Raw genomic sequence first — 16,370 nt, 5'->3', positions numbered from 1 at the left:
TTAAAAGCTCAGTCTGAGACTTTTATAGTCTCAGCAAAGCAAAAAAGTTTATGATCAATTATGGTTATATAAGTCATCAGGCTAAGTTTACTGAGACCAGACCTATATTACAAACAAGTCTTAATTTGGTTATACTTGGTAAAAATGATCGTGATTTTAGGGAGAAAAAGCTGTTTCAATGAATGTTGAATCCCAGTTTGTTAATGGACGTCTGTATCAACTAAGACTCATTTCCTGGATAGTTCTTTGTTGTTAGGGGAAAATTTAATTGCATTATTAAAGGGCACTCTAGGGTGGTTTCTGAAGCTTATTTTAGTCATCTGTCTTTGGATGAAGATCAGATGCCTCATGCATGACCTGCAATCAAGATTGGAATAAGACATAATTTAAGGAATTGTCTCCAACCTGGGTGGAAGGACCTTCCTATCAGGTACTCTAAACTAGCTCATGCCGAGTGAAATAGAAGGGAAATGGACTCTTGGGTTAACTTTCACTTCCAAAGGCTCCTAAGCTGGACTGGTCTATAGAGAGGTCTGCTGACCTCAAACTCACCTTAAAACAGTGTTCAAACTGAGGAAACCACACTACACTAGGATGAGAAGAAGACGACATCAGAAGTAGACAGCTCGCCCAAGATGCTGATCTGAATTTTATGATCATTTATAATGTTTTCTTGATTCCTTGGACCTATACCTATCAGTCACATGTTTTCTATTATGGACATGATTCTATGCTAGTTTAAACTCAATCCAGTTGTTGGGTTGTGGCCAATTACCTGTGCGTAGTACTTCTGGGTTACCTGTTCTCTAGGTGGATTTCTGTTCTCTGGGGCTCTGATTGGATATCCCCTAGGAAATTTATTTTAGATGAGTGGTCAGTAGCAGCTTGTGTGTGCGTGTGTGTGTGCGTGCCTTCAATGGGGTTGGAGGATGTAATTGACCATATCTAAGTGGTAACAAATTTCATAAGTAACCGGGCTATTAGCCTATTGAATTCTGTCTCTATGATAAGAAAGGCAGTGCTATGCAACTGCAAGGCCCTTGACACCTTACAGTATCTCAGGGAGATATCTGTGCTATAATTCAAACTGAATGCTGTATTTTCATACCTGATAAAGCCTTCAATGTGACACATTTGAACCACATGAAAAATTAGATTTCTACTTTAAGAGATTCATTCCCTAGTCTTGATGATCTTCAAAAAAAAATGGTGTGGAGGTGAATGGCTAAAATATTTACTTTTAATTCCACTAATGTTATTAACTATACCATGTGTATTTTGCTTGTTTCACAAGATTGTTATTTGTTGTATTACCAAGTATATGACTGAGCCTCCAACGGAAATGATGACTAGACTTGAAGCAGTTGATTAAATGTATAGCTCGATATGTGACCAATGATTGTAATAGTGTAACCCTAGGTATGAGAGGGAATACTTGCCTGGACCATAACTAGAAGACAGGTGTCCAGAGATCTTTGACTATTAAGACCTAGTCCAGTAACAGCACATTGAGTGTCTTATCAAAAAAACCTTCTTCAGAACTGGGAACGAGCCTTCCTAGCAATGCGGGACAAAGTGGTCATGAAATCCCCCCCAAAGTATGGTCAGATTTATGACCACAAGGGGGCCGTGTCAACTGCAAATTGGTACTTACCAAGAGAATTGCCAAATACTGGACAGCAAAGGCATTTGCCATCTGCCTCTATGGAGACTGAACCCCATGCTGCTATAGCTGTGGACCTTCAACACCCCCTGAGGGAGTTCAGGATAGAGTGAGGTGCTCTGTGCTCCAGGGAATCTGGTGGGACGGGTCTTTAGATAGTTGGATGTTTTTAGGAACAGATTTTATTATCTCAATCCTTGCATCTCCTCAAATCTAGAGAAGCACTAAATCCCTTCATGGTGACATCAGATCCTCATGACTAACAGAAACCTTTTGTAAAATGAGTGTTTCATGGTATTGAACTCCTCCATCACCAAAACCTTATATATTGACTTTCCTCCACTGCCGTTTTGGAGCAGTCTCTCAGAGCTATCTGAGATGTTGCCTTTCGGGCCACAGTCCTCATTTTGCCCCAAATAAAACTTAACTCACAACTCTCAAGTTGTACATCTTTTTTAGTTGACAAGGGAATTATATTTTACAGTTGTGGTCACATAAACCCTGTGTATTGACTTACTCAAAGATGGTGCCATAACCATTTTTGGAGAGGAGTGGAAGGTGGACTGAGACACAGCAGGAGAGCTAAGTCCTCAGCTCACACCATAGACTGTTGGTGGACAGTGTCTATGAATTTAGGATTCAGCAGTGCTTCCCAGGTGGTGCAGTGGAAAAGAATCTGCCTGTCATTGCAGGAGACACTAGAGACATGTGTTCAATCCTTCAGTTGGGAAGATCCCCTGGAGTTGGAAATGGTGACCCACTCCAGTATTCTTGCCTGGAAAATTCCATGGACAGAGGAGCCTGGTAGGCTATAGTCCATGGGGTTGCAAAGAGTCAGACACAACTTATTTAGAAATGTAGAAGTTAAACCAAGGGCAAAGCTAGGCAACTTGAGAGGGCTTGCTTCTGAGGAGAAGCCTGGGAGAGGATGAAGGCAGGCAGGGCACTGATTATTTTTATTATTAGCCTTCAGTAACATTTGACTTTTAAAAACATGTACATTTATTGAGAAAGAGGAGAGAGAGGGAGGGAGACAGAGAGAGCCATAACTGACTTTGGGTCTCATGTCTGTGATAGCATGATACTGAACTTGGCTCCCTCTTTCATGTACAACTTTGTAAACGTTCTGTATCAGGGTTTGTAAAGAACTGTACCCTCCCCTCCACTGGCCACCCCTGCTGCGAGCCCCCTGCGACTCTAAAACTCTCTGTTCTGCATCCTGCACATTTCTGTGGGGATCCCTGTTCCAAGCTTCATGGTTCCTGTGGGCAAACTCCTCTGAAGCCCTCTGTGCTTAATTGAGGTGCCTGGCTGACAGATCAGGATGGATCGCTGGCTCCTCTTCGGCTGCATTTGGCGAAGAGCCCTGTGGAGAGGAGATCTAAAACAACTGCCTTTGTGTTTCTGGAGCCTCAACGCAGAGAGTTATTGCAGGAAGTGGCCCTGCTGAACTGAAGAACTGGAGGCCAGGGCCCTGTGCACTTGGGCTGACCTCACACTGAGAGACTGCTCTGACGGCCAATGGACAGTGCAGGCCGGCAGCAGGGACTAGAGAAGGTCTTAGTGGCCCACGAAACATCCAGTTTGCTGGACTCTGGGGAAGCTGGGCTCAGCAGGCCTGAGCTGACCTGGGGCTCTCCAGAACTGCCATTTCTCCAGGAGTTGCTTTGTGCAGGCTGCCTGACCACCTCTCTGCCACCCTCTCAGTGCCTGTGATAGGGGACTGACACCTGGAGGGGGCGGGCCTGGATGGTTTTTACTTCCTTTCTCCATAATGGCTTCCTTAAGGTGGGACTGACTTCTTGAGATGGTCGCCTATGGGGTCAGGCATCTCTCTATTGAATGGGAATAACCCTACCTCTTAGAGTCTGAGAAAGCCTAGAGTACCCCTGAGAGGTTGTTTCCTCAAAGTGTTGTATTTTTTTTTTTTTTTATGAGGCACAGCTAGGCATTCCTGCAGGATTCAATGAAAAAATGAAACCTCTGTATTACCTCCTAGAGCCCCTACCTTCCAGCCAGCCCCATTCTCCCCTATTATTTGGTATGAATCCAAATAATAGGAAAAGAAACTCTCCTCTAATAGCATAATAATACACCTGAGTAAGAAGCTCTTCTGTAATAATACTGAAAAGCATCTTTATATTGTATTCTACTTTTCTTTTAAAGTGTATCATCAGTGGAAGTTTTTTCTGGGTGAAAATGGGATGGTGTGTGAGTTTTCTGCTAACACTTGAATAATAAAAAGTCTTGTGGTCACTTTAAGTCACAAACACAGTCTTAACTCAGAAATTAGAATATTTAGTCTAGAATATGCATGCTCAGTCATGTCTGATTCTTTGTGACCCCATGGACTGCAGCCTGGCAGTATCTTCTGTCCGTGGGAATTCTCCAGGCAAGAATACTGGAGTGAGTTGCCATGCCCTCCTCCATGGGATCTTCTCAACCCAGGGATAGAACCCAGGTTTCCCGCATTGCAGACAGATTCTTTAGCAGCTGAGCTACTAGAGAAGCCAGAATATAATACCAGTCTAGAATATATGCACTAATAAAAAGTTACAACTTCTATCAAAATTGTCAGCTATTTCCTTTCTCCTCCAACTGAGTCCTGCGATGGACCAGCAGTTTAGTGTGAGAAAGAGGTGGTGATGGTGGTTCAAACAAACCCTCTCCACTCTCCCTGACCTTCCTCAGCTCCTTGCCTAGGCAGCCTATAGACGGGGGAATTGGAGGAAGTGTCTTCTCTTTCTTACAGGTATCCCTGCCCCCACCCATGGGCTCTGTTGGCTCTTCCCCCCTTTCCCTCCCTCCTTCTGACTTATTCCCTTTGCCTCTGCTGTTCCTGGCAAGATGGTGGAGTAGAAGGACATGTGCTCACCAACTTGCTGCTGAACAAACATCGACAGGAGAATGTTGGATCCCACCAAAAAAAGATACCCCATGTCCAAGGGCAAAGGGGAAGCCCCAGAAAGATGGTAGGAGGGATGAAACCATGTTTACAATCAAACCCCGTACCCACAGAGATGCCTTGAGGGCTCAAACAAGACCTTGTGTGCACCAGGATCCAGAGACCCCACAGAGACTGAGCCAGACTTGTGTTTGAGTCTCCTGTGGAGGTACAGGTCAGCAGTGGCCTGCCGCAGGGGCAGGGGCTCTGGCTGCAGTAGGCCTGGGTCATGGAGTGTGTGGCATAAGCCCTTTTGGAGGAGGTCACCAGTAACCCCACCACAGAGCCTCTGAGCAGATGACCTAAGCTGCAGAACAATTATACCAAAGAAATTCTCACACTGTTGAGAAAGTTCTATAACCCACAACAGATTTCTCAACCTGAGGGTCTGGCAAAAGGACTGAGAACCCCGAGGGAACTTGACTTTGGAGGCCATCGGGGTTTGACTACAGGACTTCCACAGGACTGGGGAAACAGACACTTGGAGGGCACAAAAAAAAAAAACCTTGTGTGCACCAGGACCCAGGAGAAAGGAGCAGTGACCCCAAAAGAAACTGACACAGATTTGCCTGTGAGGGTCCAGGAGTCTCTGGCAGAGGCCTGGGTCAGTGATGGCCTGCTGCAGGGTCGGGGGCACTGAGTTTGGCAGTGTTAGCATGGGACCTTTTGAAGGAGCTCACCATTATCTTCATTACCTCCACCATAATTTGGTCTCAGGTCAAACAATAGGAGGGAACACAGCCCCGCCCATCAAGAGAAAATTAGATTAAAGATTTACTAAGCATGGTCCTGCCCATCAGGAAAAGACCCAGTTTCCCCCAGTCAGTCTCTCCCATCAGGAAGCTTCCATAAGCCTCTTATCCTTATTAGAGGGCAGACAGAATGAAAACTGCAACCAGAGAAAACTAATCAAACTGATCACATGGACCACAACTTTGTCTAACTCAATGAAACTATAAGCCATGCCATGTAGGGTCACCCAAGACATGGTGGAGAGTTCTGAAAAAACGTGGTTCATTGGAGAAGGGAATGGCAAGCCATGTTAGTATATTTTTGCCCCATGAACAGTATGAAAAAGCAAAAACATGATACTGAAAGATGAACTCCCCAGGTTGGTAGGTGCCCAATATGCTACTGGTGGAGAAATAACTCCAGAAAGAATGAAGAGATGGAGCCAAAGTGAAAACAATGCCCAGTTGATATTACTGGTGATGGAAGCAAGGTCTGATGCTGTAAAGAACAATATTGAATAGGAACCTGGAATGTTAGGTCCATGAATCAAGGTAAATTGGAAGTGGTCAAACAGGAGATGGCAAGAGTGAACATTGACATTTTAGGAATCAGTAAACTAAAATGAACAAAGCTAATGGAGGTGATGGAATTCCAGCTGAGCTATTTCAAATCCTAAAAGGTGATGCTGTGAAAGTGCTGCACTCAATATGCCAGCAAATTTGGAAAACTCAGCAGTGGCCACAGGACTGGAAAAGGTCACTTTTCATTCCAATCCCAAAGAAAGGCATGTCAAAGAATGCTCAAACTATTGCACAATTGCACTCATCTCACATGCTAGTAAAGTAATGCTCAAAATTCTCCAAGTCAGGCTTCAGCAATATGTGAACCATGAAGTTCCAGATGTTAAGCTGGTTTAAGAAAAGGCAGAGGAACCAGAGATCAAATTGCCAACATCCACAGGATCATCGAAAAAGCAAGAGAGTTCCAGAAAAACATCTATTTCTGCTTTATTGACTATGCCAAAGCCTTTGACTGTGTGGACCACAATAAACTGGAAAATTCTGAAGGAGAGGGGAATACTAGACCACCTGACCTGCCTCATGAGAAGCCTGTATGCAGGTCAGGAAGCAACAGTTAGAACTGGACATGGAACAACAGACTGGTTCCAAATAGGAAAAGGAGTACGTCAAGGCTGTATACTGTTACCCTGCTTATTTAACTTCTGTGCAGAGTACATCAGGAGAAACGCTGGGCTGGATGAAGCACAAGCTGGAATCAAGATTGCTGGGAGAAATATCAATCACCTCAGATATACAGATGACACCACCCTTATGGCAGAAAGTGAAGAGGAACTAAAGAGCTTCTTGATGAAAGCGAAAGAGGAGAGTGGAAAAAGTTGGCTTAAAGCTCAACATTCAAAAATCTAAGATCATGGCATCCAGTCTCATCACTTCATGGGAAATAGATGGGGAAACAGTGGAAACAGTGGCTGACTTTATTTTTTGGGCTCCAAAATCACGGCAGATGGTGATTGCAGCCATGAAATTAAAAGACGCTTTCTCCTTGGAAGGAAAGTTATGACCAACTTAGCATATTAAAAAGCAGAGACATTACTTTGCCAACAAAGGTCTGTCTAGTCAAGGCTATGGTTTTTCCAGTGGTCATGTATGGATGTGAGGTTCGGACTATAAGGAAAGCTGAGCATAGAGGAATTTATGTTTTTGAAGTGTGATGTTCAAAGAAGACTCTTGAGAGTCCGTTGCACTACAAGGAGATCCAACCAGTCCATCCTATAGGAAATCAGTCCTGGGTATTCACTGGAAGGACTGATGTTGAAGCTGAAACTCCAATACTTGGCCACCCGATGCGAAGAGCTGACTCATTTGAAACAACCCTGATGCTGGGAAAGATGAGGGCAAGAGGAGAAGGGGACGACAGAGGATGAGATGGTTGGATGGCATCACCGACTCAATGGACATGGGTTTGGGTAGGCTCCGGGAGTTGGTGATGGGTTGGGAGGCCTGGCGTGCTGCAGTTCATGGGGTCGCAAAGGGCTGGACATGACTGAGTGACTGAACTGAACTGAACATAGCTCAGGCTTTCCTGAGGTTGGCTCTGCATGCTCTCCTGTCCCAACACAGTCACAGCAGCTATGCGAGGCAGACCTACTCCCATCCCATGCTAAGTCTCCGATTCATGTTTGAAGTCAGCCTGCTCTCTCAGTTTTCTAACATAGAAAGCTTGGGGCTCAGGCTGCCTTTGATACCAACTGTTCTGGTTCTCACTTAGCTTTATCTATAGTCCAATGGATCCCTCCAAAAGTCAGAAAAACTGAGAGCACTTGTCCCTGAGAAGCAGCCATGGGGTGTTTTCCTTGTTACAGCTGTTAATTAGAGGTATCAATAGAGTACCATTTTCCCTGTGACTAAGCAAAGAGAGCTGATTCCTAGTCTTGTCGTTTTCTGAGCTGGTTTAGCTGCAGTGTTATCCTCTTCATGAATGGAGTGGTCATTGCTGTTTGTCCGAGATGAGTAATAATGAAGGTGGGAAAGAGCGCATCCACTCCCTGGGCAGTTCCCCTGGGCGGCCAGAGGGGAAACTGGGCAAATAGGATGAGATGATGGATTTAAGTACTTTGTAAGCTGTAAAGCAGTAGATACATCAAGGATTATTGTAGCGAAGGGTGCTCCGTGTCTTTTATTGCTTACCTTGTCTCTCTAAGCTTGGGAACATGAACTTCTCTTCAGTGGCTGTGAACTGATCTAACAGCTTTCAGGTGCGGCCCCTCCCTGAGGCGCACACTGGCAGGAAGTGAAGGTAAGAGGTGGTGCCCAGCAGGGACTCCAGTGACTTTTTGTTGAATGAATAAATGGAGAAAAACAGAAAGTTGATTCCTGATAGGCACAGATATGGGTTTGAAGGCCTCCGAATCCCAATTAAGGTAGTTGATTTTAGAAATAAAGAACCCCTAAAAGAAAAGTTTCAAACCTTAACTTAGACCGTGCGTGATCATCTTCAACCAGCAGTGTCTGAGCTCATCAGGGTGCCCAGTACTTGCTTGAAGTACATCCCATGGGTCCTTTTATTAAACTTCCCAATATTTCCAAAGATGAGGGTACTATTTCATACTTCTGTCACTATTTTTCTCTACTTACAGCTATTTTAAAGATAAGAAAACTCAGTGTCGAGAGGCTCATTAGCTCATCCAAGGGATCCCAGGTGGTGAGGGGCAGAGCCCACAGTGGACTTGGGCCAACCTTTAAAGTCCAGAGAATAACCTTCTGCTATGGGGCTGACAGAAATCTCTGTTTGCCCATCGTGTTAGACAATGCAATTTTGTGTGCCTGACTGATGGAGAGGCCAAACAAACTGAAATGTCAGAGTTTGGAGCAGAGAAATGTTTATTGCAGTCTGTCAAGGAGAGGAGTGGCTCATGACCCGCCCAAGACCCTGAATGCCCCACAGCATTTCAGCAAAGCATCTCCAAAGGCAAGGTGAATGAGGGGGCATATGGTCAGCTGTTGCAAACTTCTTGGTGTGAGAATCCTTTGTTCTTGCAGCTATCCACTTGGTCAGTTCAGAATGTTCCCGTGAACCTCCAGTAAGACAAATGTTCTGCAACTTTTTATCTCTATATGAATGGAAAAGTGTTATACCATTGAAGGTCAGAGCCTTGAGAATGGGCTATGCTGTATATTTCAGGCTATAGGCAGCAGTATTAACTGGAAGCAAAAGCTAAAAGTAACAGACCCAATATAGAGTCAGATTTGTTCTCTATTACACTTGCAACCATCCTTGGACATGGCAATCAGCTCTAGGCTCTGTATTTTCAGGGAATGTTAGATAAATAGAGTCAATTAATAGGATTTGGGGAGGGAATACACAAACTAAGTTCACTGCATGACCACACAGGCATCTCGGCGTGTTCCAACTAGCCCAGGTTTCTCAGCAGTGGTGCTTTGACACCTGGGGCTGGATTGCTCTTTGTTGGGGACTGTCCTGTGCACTGTGGGCTGTTTACTGGTACCTGTTTCCTCCACCCTGGTATCACAGCTTGTTCTCCCCCAGCTGTGATGACAAACAATATCTCTAGACGTTGCTAAGTGTCCCCTGGGAGATAACCCCTCACTGTTACCCCTGTGTGAGAACCACTGACTTAGAGAAATGAAGGTTCAGGAGGACACACTACCATTAAATACTTTTAAAAGTTTCAGGATGTGTGATCTTGATAAAGACCCTGAGCAGTCACTTGGGCTCAGAAGAGCTGGATCTTCTGAACTGTGATATGTGTAGTTAACTAGGAGAGAAGCTGGGAGGAAGACTTCCCTGGAAGAAAGAGGGGAAGGTTGGTACCTTTGAGTCACATGTCGAACATTCTGCGTGAGGTTTGGGTTATCAGATAAAGAGAGGATTCATGTTGTAATCTTTCCTTTGTCTGGCTATTTGGACAGACTCAGGTTTCCTTACTTTTTTATTCAACACACATTTACTTAGTACACACTGTGTCTGTCATTAAATTGAATGGAATTATTTCTTTCCATGGGCTTTCCCCAGTGGCTCAGCGGTAAAGAATCTGCCTACAATGTGAGAGCTGCAGGCAACATGGGTTCAATCCCCATGTTGGGAAGATCTCCTAGAGGAGGGTGTGGTAACACACTCCAGTATTCTTGCCTGGAAGAGCAAGGCTACAGTCCATGGGGTTGCAAAGAGTCGGACACGACTGAAATGATTTACATGCCTCGGCATTTCTTTCCATGCCCAGGGCCCAACACACAATACACTCTCACAGTGCTCGTTGAACTTGATCTTGAATTGATTAAGGGGTACAATTGCCTGTGAAAATAAGGTCATCTTGGAAATGGGTCTGCCGTGGATCTCAGGGCTGCTAAGGTATCAATTATCAGCAGGTGACATGTGGTATTCCAGTCATATACACACTTATGGATCTATAATGAAATGCAGTTGTTGACTAACTTATTTATCTCCTTCAATGTCTGACCTCATCATGATGGTGCTCTTTACTGTGGTAGAAGTTAGTAGAAACAGATTCTGAGGAAAGTTTTCCAGCTTGGTCATAGGGATGGGAAGAGAGATGGGAGGAAGCACAGTCACTGATAGGCTTTCTCTGAGGCTAAGAGGGCAGAGGGGGCCTTGGTGATGGGCACTCACAGGAGACGGCTCTGGAAGAGACTTGAGAAGCAGCCAGAGACCAGAGGGAAAGTCAAGTAGCTGGCCCAGGCAAGGGACAAACCAGGAATGTTTCTAATTATATTCCCTCTTTATAAGGAAATTTTATATCTATTTATATATATGGGCTTCCCTGGTGGCTCAGACAGTAAAGAATCCGCCTGCAATGCAGTAGACCCAAGTTCCGTTCCCCAGTTGGGAAGATCCTCTGGAGGAGAGCATGGCAACCCACTCCAGGATTCTTGTCTGGAGAATTCCCACAGACAGAGGAGCCTGGTGGGCTACAGTCCATGGAGTCTCAAAGAGCAGGACATGATGGGAGCCACTAAGCACAGCACATATCTATATAGATATAGATACAGATTCACAGATTTTGGCTATAAAAGTATGGAAGATCATTGTAGGGAAAAAGAAGGAAAAGACAGAAGAAAATAAGACTCCACGTTTCTTTCATCACCCCACCGATAGCAGATGTTTCTTTGCAGCCTTTTGTGTACACATATGACTTCACACTGTGTTTTGAACAATTTCCCATGTCAGTAAAAGTTAAACATCACTTCAGTGGCTGCAAAATAATCTATTTGGTATTTCATCACAGTTTCTTTATCCTTGTCGTTGTTTCCCGGTTTGTCTCAATTATAAATCATACTACAATTTGGAAAGCTTCTGTTTCGAGAAAGGTCTGTATGAGGTCAGAGAGACAGTAGCTTTAAATGGGATGTGCCTGTAGCGGTCAGGACCTGAGGGAAATGAGTGACATTGGCCTTCCAATGATAACCCACCCTCAGTGATGTCCTCGGGGTGCTGCTGTGAGATTGAGCTTCTCCTGTGGGGGCCTCAGTGGGGCACAGGGGGCAGGGTTCCAGTTTTCTGGGTGCAGCTGGGCTCCCAGGAGGTGTGTGACAAAGGCCTTGCTTCCCAGCTGCCATGATGGAGATTTGCTACATCCCAACATGAGGATGTGCACTCTGGTGACTGAGACAGAGTGCAGTAGGTCCTGTCCTGGTGCCCTGCTGGCAAGGATGCCCTCACTGGTAGACAGGAGTGCTCCTGTGCCCTTGTAATGTTACAGGTATAACAGTGTTACAGGTATGCAGCATAATAAAAGGCTATTTGTTTTTTGTCCGTAGTTCATGGCACAGAGTCCCCAAACCTTGGAGTGTCCTGATAGGAGTATCTTTGGTAATTTCCAATGAGCCTCTTCCGATCAGACCTGAGCTTATATGAATGAGATGAATCTTGGCCCTAGGTGTGGACGGAGACACAGGAGAGCCTCTGGGTGGGGGCTGACCATGAGGAGAACCAGCTCTTTGATTAGCGGTTTAGAGCCCAGACCCCTTGAGTCCTGGGAGAGGGGCTGGAGATTGAGCTCATTTACTTGGCCAATAATTTAATCAGTAGAAAGTAAAGAAAGTAAAAGTCACTCAGTCATGTCCGACTCTTTGCGACCCCATGGACTATGCAGTCCACGGAATTCTCCAGGTCAGACTACTGGAGTGGGTAGCCATTTCCTTCTCCAGGGGCTCTTCCCAACCCAGGGATTGAACCCAGGTCTCCTGCATTGCAGGTGGATTCTTTACCAGCTGAGCTACAAGGGAAGCCCAATTATCAACAGTGCTCACGTAATAACACTTTAATAAAAACACCAAAACAATGAGGTAAGAGAACTTCCTGGTTGGCTAAGACCATGATGTTCTGGGAAGGTGGCATGCCCAGTCCCAAGGGAGAGGGCGTGGGAACTCTATGCCTGTGCCCACCCCCCCATACTCACCCATGTATTATATCTCTTCCATGTGGCCGTTCCTGAATTGTACCCTTTAAATAAAACGATGATGGTAGCATTTTCCTGAGTTATAGGAGTCATTCTAGTGAATTATTAAAATTGCAGGGAGGTTGTGGGAATTCTCTAAATTTATAGCCCATGGGTCAGGTGGGTGGATGGCCCCCAAGATTTGCAACTCATACCTGATTTGGAAGCAGTCTTGTGAGATTGGGCCTTTGACTGTGGAATCAGTGCTGACCCCAGGTGGATGGTGTCAGAGCTGAATTGACTTGTAGAACAGTAGTCCCCAAGCTTTTTGGCACCAGGGACCAGTTTCATGGAGGAAAATGTTTCCACCGACTGGGGTGAGTGAGGGATGGCTTCAGGATGATTCAGGCACTTTACATTTATTGTGCCACCACTGATCTGATGGGGGGTGGAACGCAGGTAGTAGCACAAGTGATGGGGAGGGCTGTAAATGCAGATGAAGCTTCGCTCACTTGTGTGATGCTCACCTCCTGCTATGAGGCCCAGCTGCTAACCAGCCACAGGCCAGTAATGGTCTGCAGCCCAGAGGCTGGGTACCCCTGTTGTAGGACACACAGCTGGAGCTGAGGACTGGCTGTTGTCAGCATCACACAGGTCATCCAGCCTCTCACTTAAGATCATCCCTCTTCTTTGCCCTGATTCTGTTCTCTCTCATCAAACTTTTGATAGCAGTTTGGTTTCCCAAATAGACTTTTACATGGTGGATTGATTGAGTTGACTAACCAACATGTGTTTGACAATTAAATAAATTGGATGGTGGTTTCTCTGTCTCTGATGATTTGCTAGAATATAATAATGTTATCCTGTAAGGTGACCAAATTCCAGTTTTCCTGGAACTTTCCTTGTTTTAAAACTGAAAGTCCTCACCTTGGAACCTCCCTCAACCCTGAGAAAACTGGGACTACTGGTCTCCCTACCACCAGGACAAGAGCCTCCTAACAATCCAGGATGAGCATGAGTCTGGGTCTTGGAGGCACTGGCCCAGTCTCACTGGCACATGTTCATTCCCTCCACAGAAGAAGCCACAGGCTTCCAGGCACTTGAGTGGAGCTCATTGTTTTAACCAGAGCACATTTGAGTGACAAATATCTATAAAGCAGATCCAAGGTCCAAAGGATGTCATGACAACTTTGTACACAAGGAGTGAAGTGAAGTCGCTCAGTCGTGTCCAACTCTGCGACCCGTGGACTGTAGCCCACCAAGCTCCTCCGTCCATGGGATTCTCCAGGCAAGAATACTGGAGTGGGTTGCCATTTCCTTCTCCAGGGGATCTTCCCGACCCAGGGATCGAACCCAGGTCTCCCACATTGCAGGCAGACGCTTTAAACTCTGGACCACCAGGCAAGGAAGATGCAGCTAAAAGCGGAGAAGAGCAGTCATGAAACTGGTCCTGGTCTGAGGAGTGGGTTTCCTTACAGTGTCCCCGCATGTGGGCTTACTCGCTCAGTCGAGTCTGACTCATCTGTGACCCCATGGGCTGTAGCCCACCAGGCTCCTCTGTCCATAGAATTCTCCAAGCAAGAATACTGGAGTGGGTCACCATTCCCTTCTCCAGGGGATCTTCCTGACTGAGGGGTCAGATCCAGGTCTCCTACTTTGCAGGTGGATTCTTTACTGTTTGAGTCGGCGGGGAAACATGACCGTGTTCCTGGCACTGGCCATTGTGGTGGACCTCAAAGAGAACACCTAGAGCAGAGTTTAGTGAGCATACCAGGATGGGGACTTGTTATAGTGAAGATTCCTGGGTGCAATTTCTCTGTATTCTCTGATTTAAGATTTCCAGGAGCAAGGTTCAGGATTCTGAATTTTAAATAAGATTCACCACTAATGGTGATGGTCCACAGTTTGAGAACCATGACCTCAGCAAGTGAGAAAATATATTTCCATACACTCACCACCTACATATCCATGCAGTAGCCATCTATACAATCTCCTATAAGCAAAGAGGAGAGTAGTTATTAAGCAGAGTGCTTTGGGGGGCTGTCTGTTGCAAGTGGCATAAAGCCTTCTATCTGTCGGCTCTGCATTTCGAACGACTCTAAGTACACAACTCTGGACAGTCAAGAAGATCACTGGAAGCGGTGAAAGCAGAATCACAAGGAGCCCAGATCATATTGCTGTTGGGGTTACATGGGCGAGGAACTTTTGTTTTTCTCTTCAGATCTCCTTGAATTCCTCCCAGGTGCTTCAGGCTGCTTCTGCTCCACCAGCTCCCTGAAGCAAGCACCAAGCAGTTCGCCAGGAAAGCCTATTATCAGAGCAAAACAAACACCTTCTGCTTGCATCTTGCTGCTTCAGTGCATGTCGGAATTTTATGAGACTGATGGGGATTCAGAGGGACACATTTGGCTGCCTCTCCTCACCTACTTAGCCTGTGCTCTATAAATCAAATGACTTGTTTTCTTCAAAGTGCCTTTAAGATTGCTAACTGGCCCTTAGCTGAGAGAGGGTTTCAGCTGGGGCTAATTTTTTCATTTTACAAAAAGTAACAGGGCAGCACCCCTGCCCTAAAAAAATGGAACAACCCAGGCCTCAACTACTTGTTTAGGTGAAACCAGGAGTCCTTTCTCTATGGAACAGATGTTGGAGGAAACCACCCAGAGGACTCAGTGCACAGGGTGACCGCACCGTGAGTTTACAGCACAGGGTGGCCTGTCCTCACCTCCTTGCTTGCTCCTCTCCCCTGGAGAGGATTCATGTTGGTATTTGCCTTATCCATCCCCTGCTGTATGTTGCCTATTCCTCCAGATCTCTCAGGCTCTCTGTGTCACTCTGGGGTCCCCTCTTTGTATCTGCTTCCCAGTGAGTGATGAGTGGCCCTCTTTTGTGTCCTCATTTGCAAATAGAAACACAGCGATGATTCCTGGAAAAAGCCCATCAATGTTCAGTTCAGTTCAGTTGCTCGGTCATGTCTGACTCTTTGTGACCCCGTGGACTGCAGCACACCAGGCTTCCCTGTCCATCACCAACTTCCAGAGCTTACTCAAACTCATGTCCATCGAGTCAGTGATGCCATCCAACCATCTCATCCTCTGTCATCCCCTTCTCCTCCCGCCTTCAATCTTTCCCAGTATCAGGGTCTTTTCCAGTGAGTCATTTCTTCACATCAGGTGGCCAAAGTATTGGACTGTTAGCTTCAGCATGAATGAATTAATGACTATTCACGATGTAGCATTCATTCAGAATGAATGAATAGCCAATGAATATTCAGGACTGATTTCCTTTAGGATTGACTGGTTTGATCTCCTTGGAGTTCAAGGGCCTCTCAAGAGTCTTCAACACCACAGTTCAAAAGCTTTAATTCTTCAGTGCTCAGCTTTCTTCACAGTCCAACTCTCACATCCATACATGACTACTGGAAAAACCATAGCCTTGACTAGATGGACCTTTGTTGGCAAAGTAATGTCTCTGCTTTTTAATATGGTGTCTAGGTTGGTCATAGCTTTTCTTTCGAGGAACAAGCGTCTTTTAATTTCATGGCTGCAGTCACCATCTGCAGTAATTTTTGGAGCCCAAGAAGATAAAGTCTGTCACTGTTTCCATTGTTTCCCCATCTATTTGCCATGAAGTGATGGGATTGGATGCCATGATTCATTTTCTCAATGTGGAGTTTTAAGCCAACGTTTTCACTCTCCTTTTTCACTTTCATCAAGAGGCTCTTCAGTTTCTCTTCACTTTCTGCCATTAGGGTGGTGTCATTTGCATATCTGAAGTTTTTGACAGTTCTCCCGGCAATCTTGATTCCAGCTTTGCCTTCATCCAGCCTTGCATTTCACATGGTGTACTCTGCATAGAAGTTAAATAAGCATGGTGACGATATACAGCCTTGATGTACTCCTTTCCCAATTTGGAACCAGTCCATAGTTTCATGTCCAGTTCTAACTGTTGCTTCTTGACCTGTATACAGATTTCTCAGGAGGAAGGTAAGATAGTCTGGTATTCCCATCTCTTGAAGAATTTTCAACAGTTTGTTGTGACCCACACAGTCAAAGGCTTTGGCATAGTCAATAAAGCAGAAGTAGATGTTTTCCTGG

The 16,370-nt window shown here is 45.5% G+C and overlaps 1 long non-coding RNA gene across 1 annotated transcript; it reads right to left on the bottom strand.

Annotated features, from left to right (window-relative positions):
- Positions 1 to 338: 338 nt before the first annotated feature.
- Positions 339 to 6,586, bottom strand: LOC120865465. The gene is made up of 3 exons (XR_005721417.1): positions 6,575 to 6,586; positions 3,817 to 3,820; positions 339 to 423 (listed from the first exon to the last, which is right to left on the bottom strand). It is a non-coding gene; the product is annotated as an uncharacterized LOC120865465 (long non-coding RNA).
- Positions 6,587 to 16,370: the final 9,784 nt, after the last annotated feature.

Source organism: Oryx dammah, unplaced genomic scaffold (genome assembly GCF_014754425.2).
Source record: "Oryx dammah isolate SB20612 unplaced genomic scaffold, SCBI_Odam_1.1 HiC_scaffold_6, whole genome shotgun sequence".
Taxonomy (NCBI): domain Eukaryota; kingdom Metazoa; phylum Chordata; class Mammalia; order Artiodactyla; family Bovidae; genus Oryx; species Oryx dammah.
This window is presented reverse-complemented; position numbering and strand designations above follow the sequence as displayed.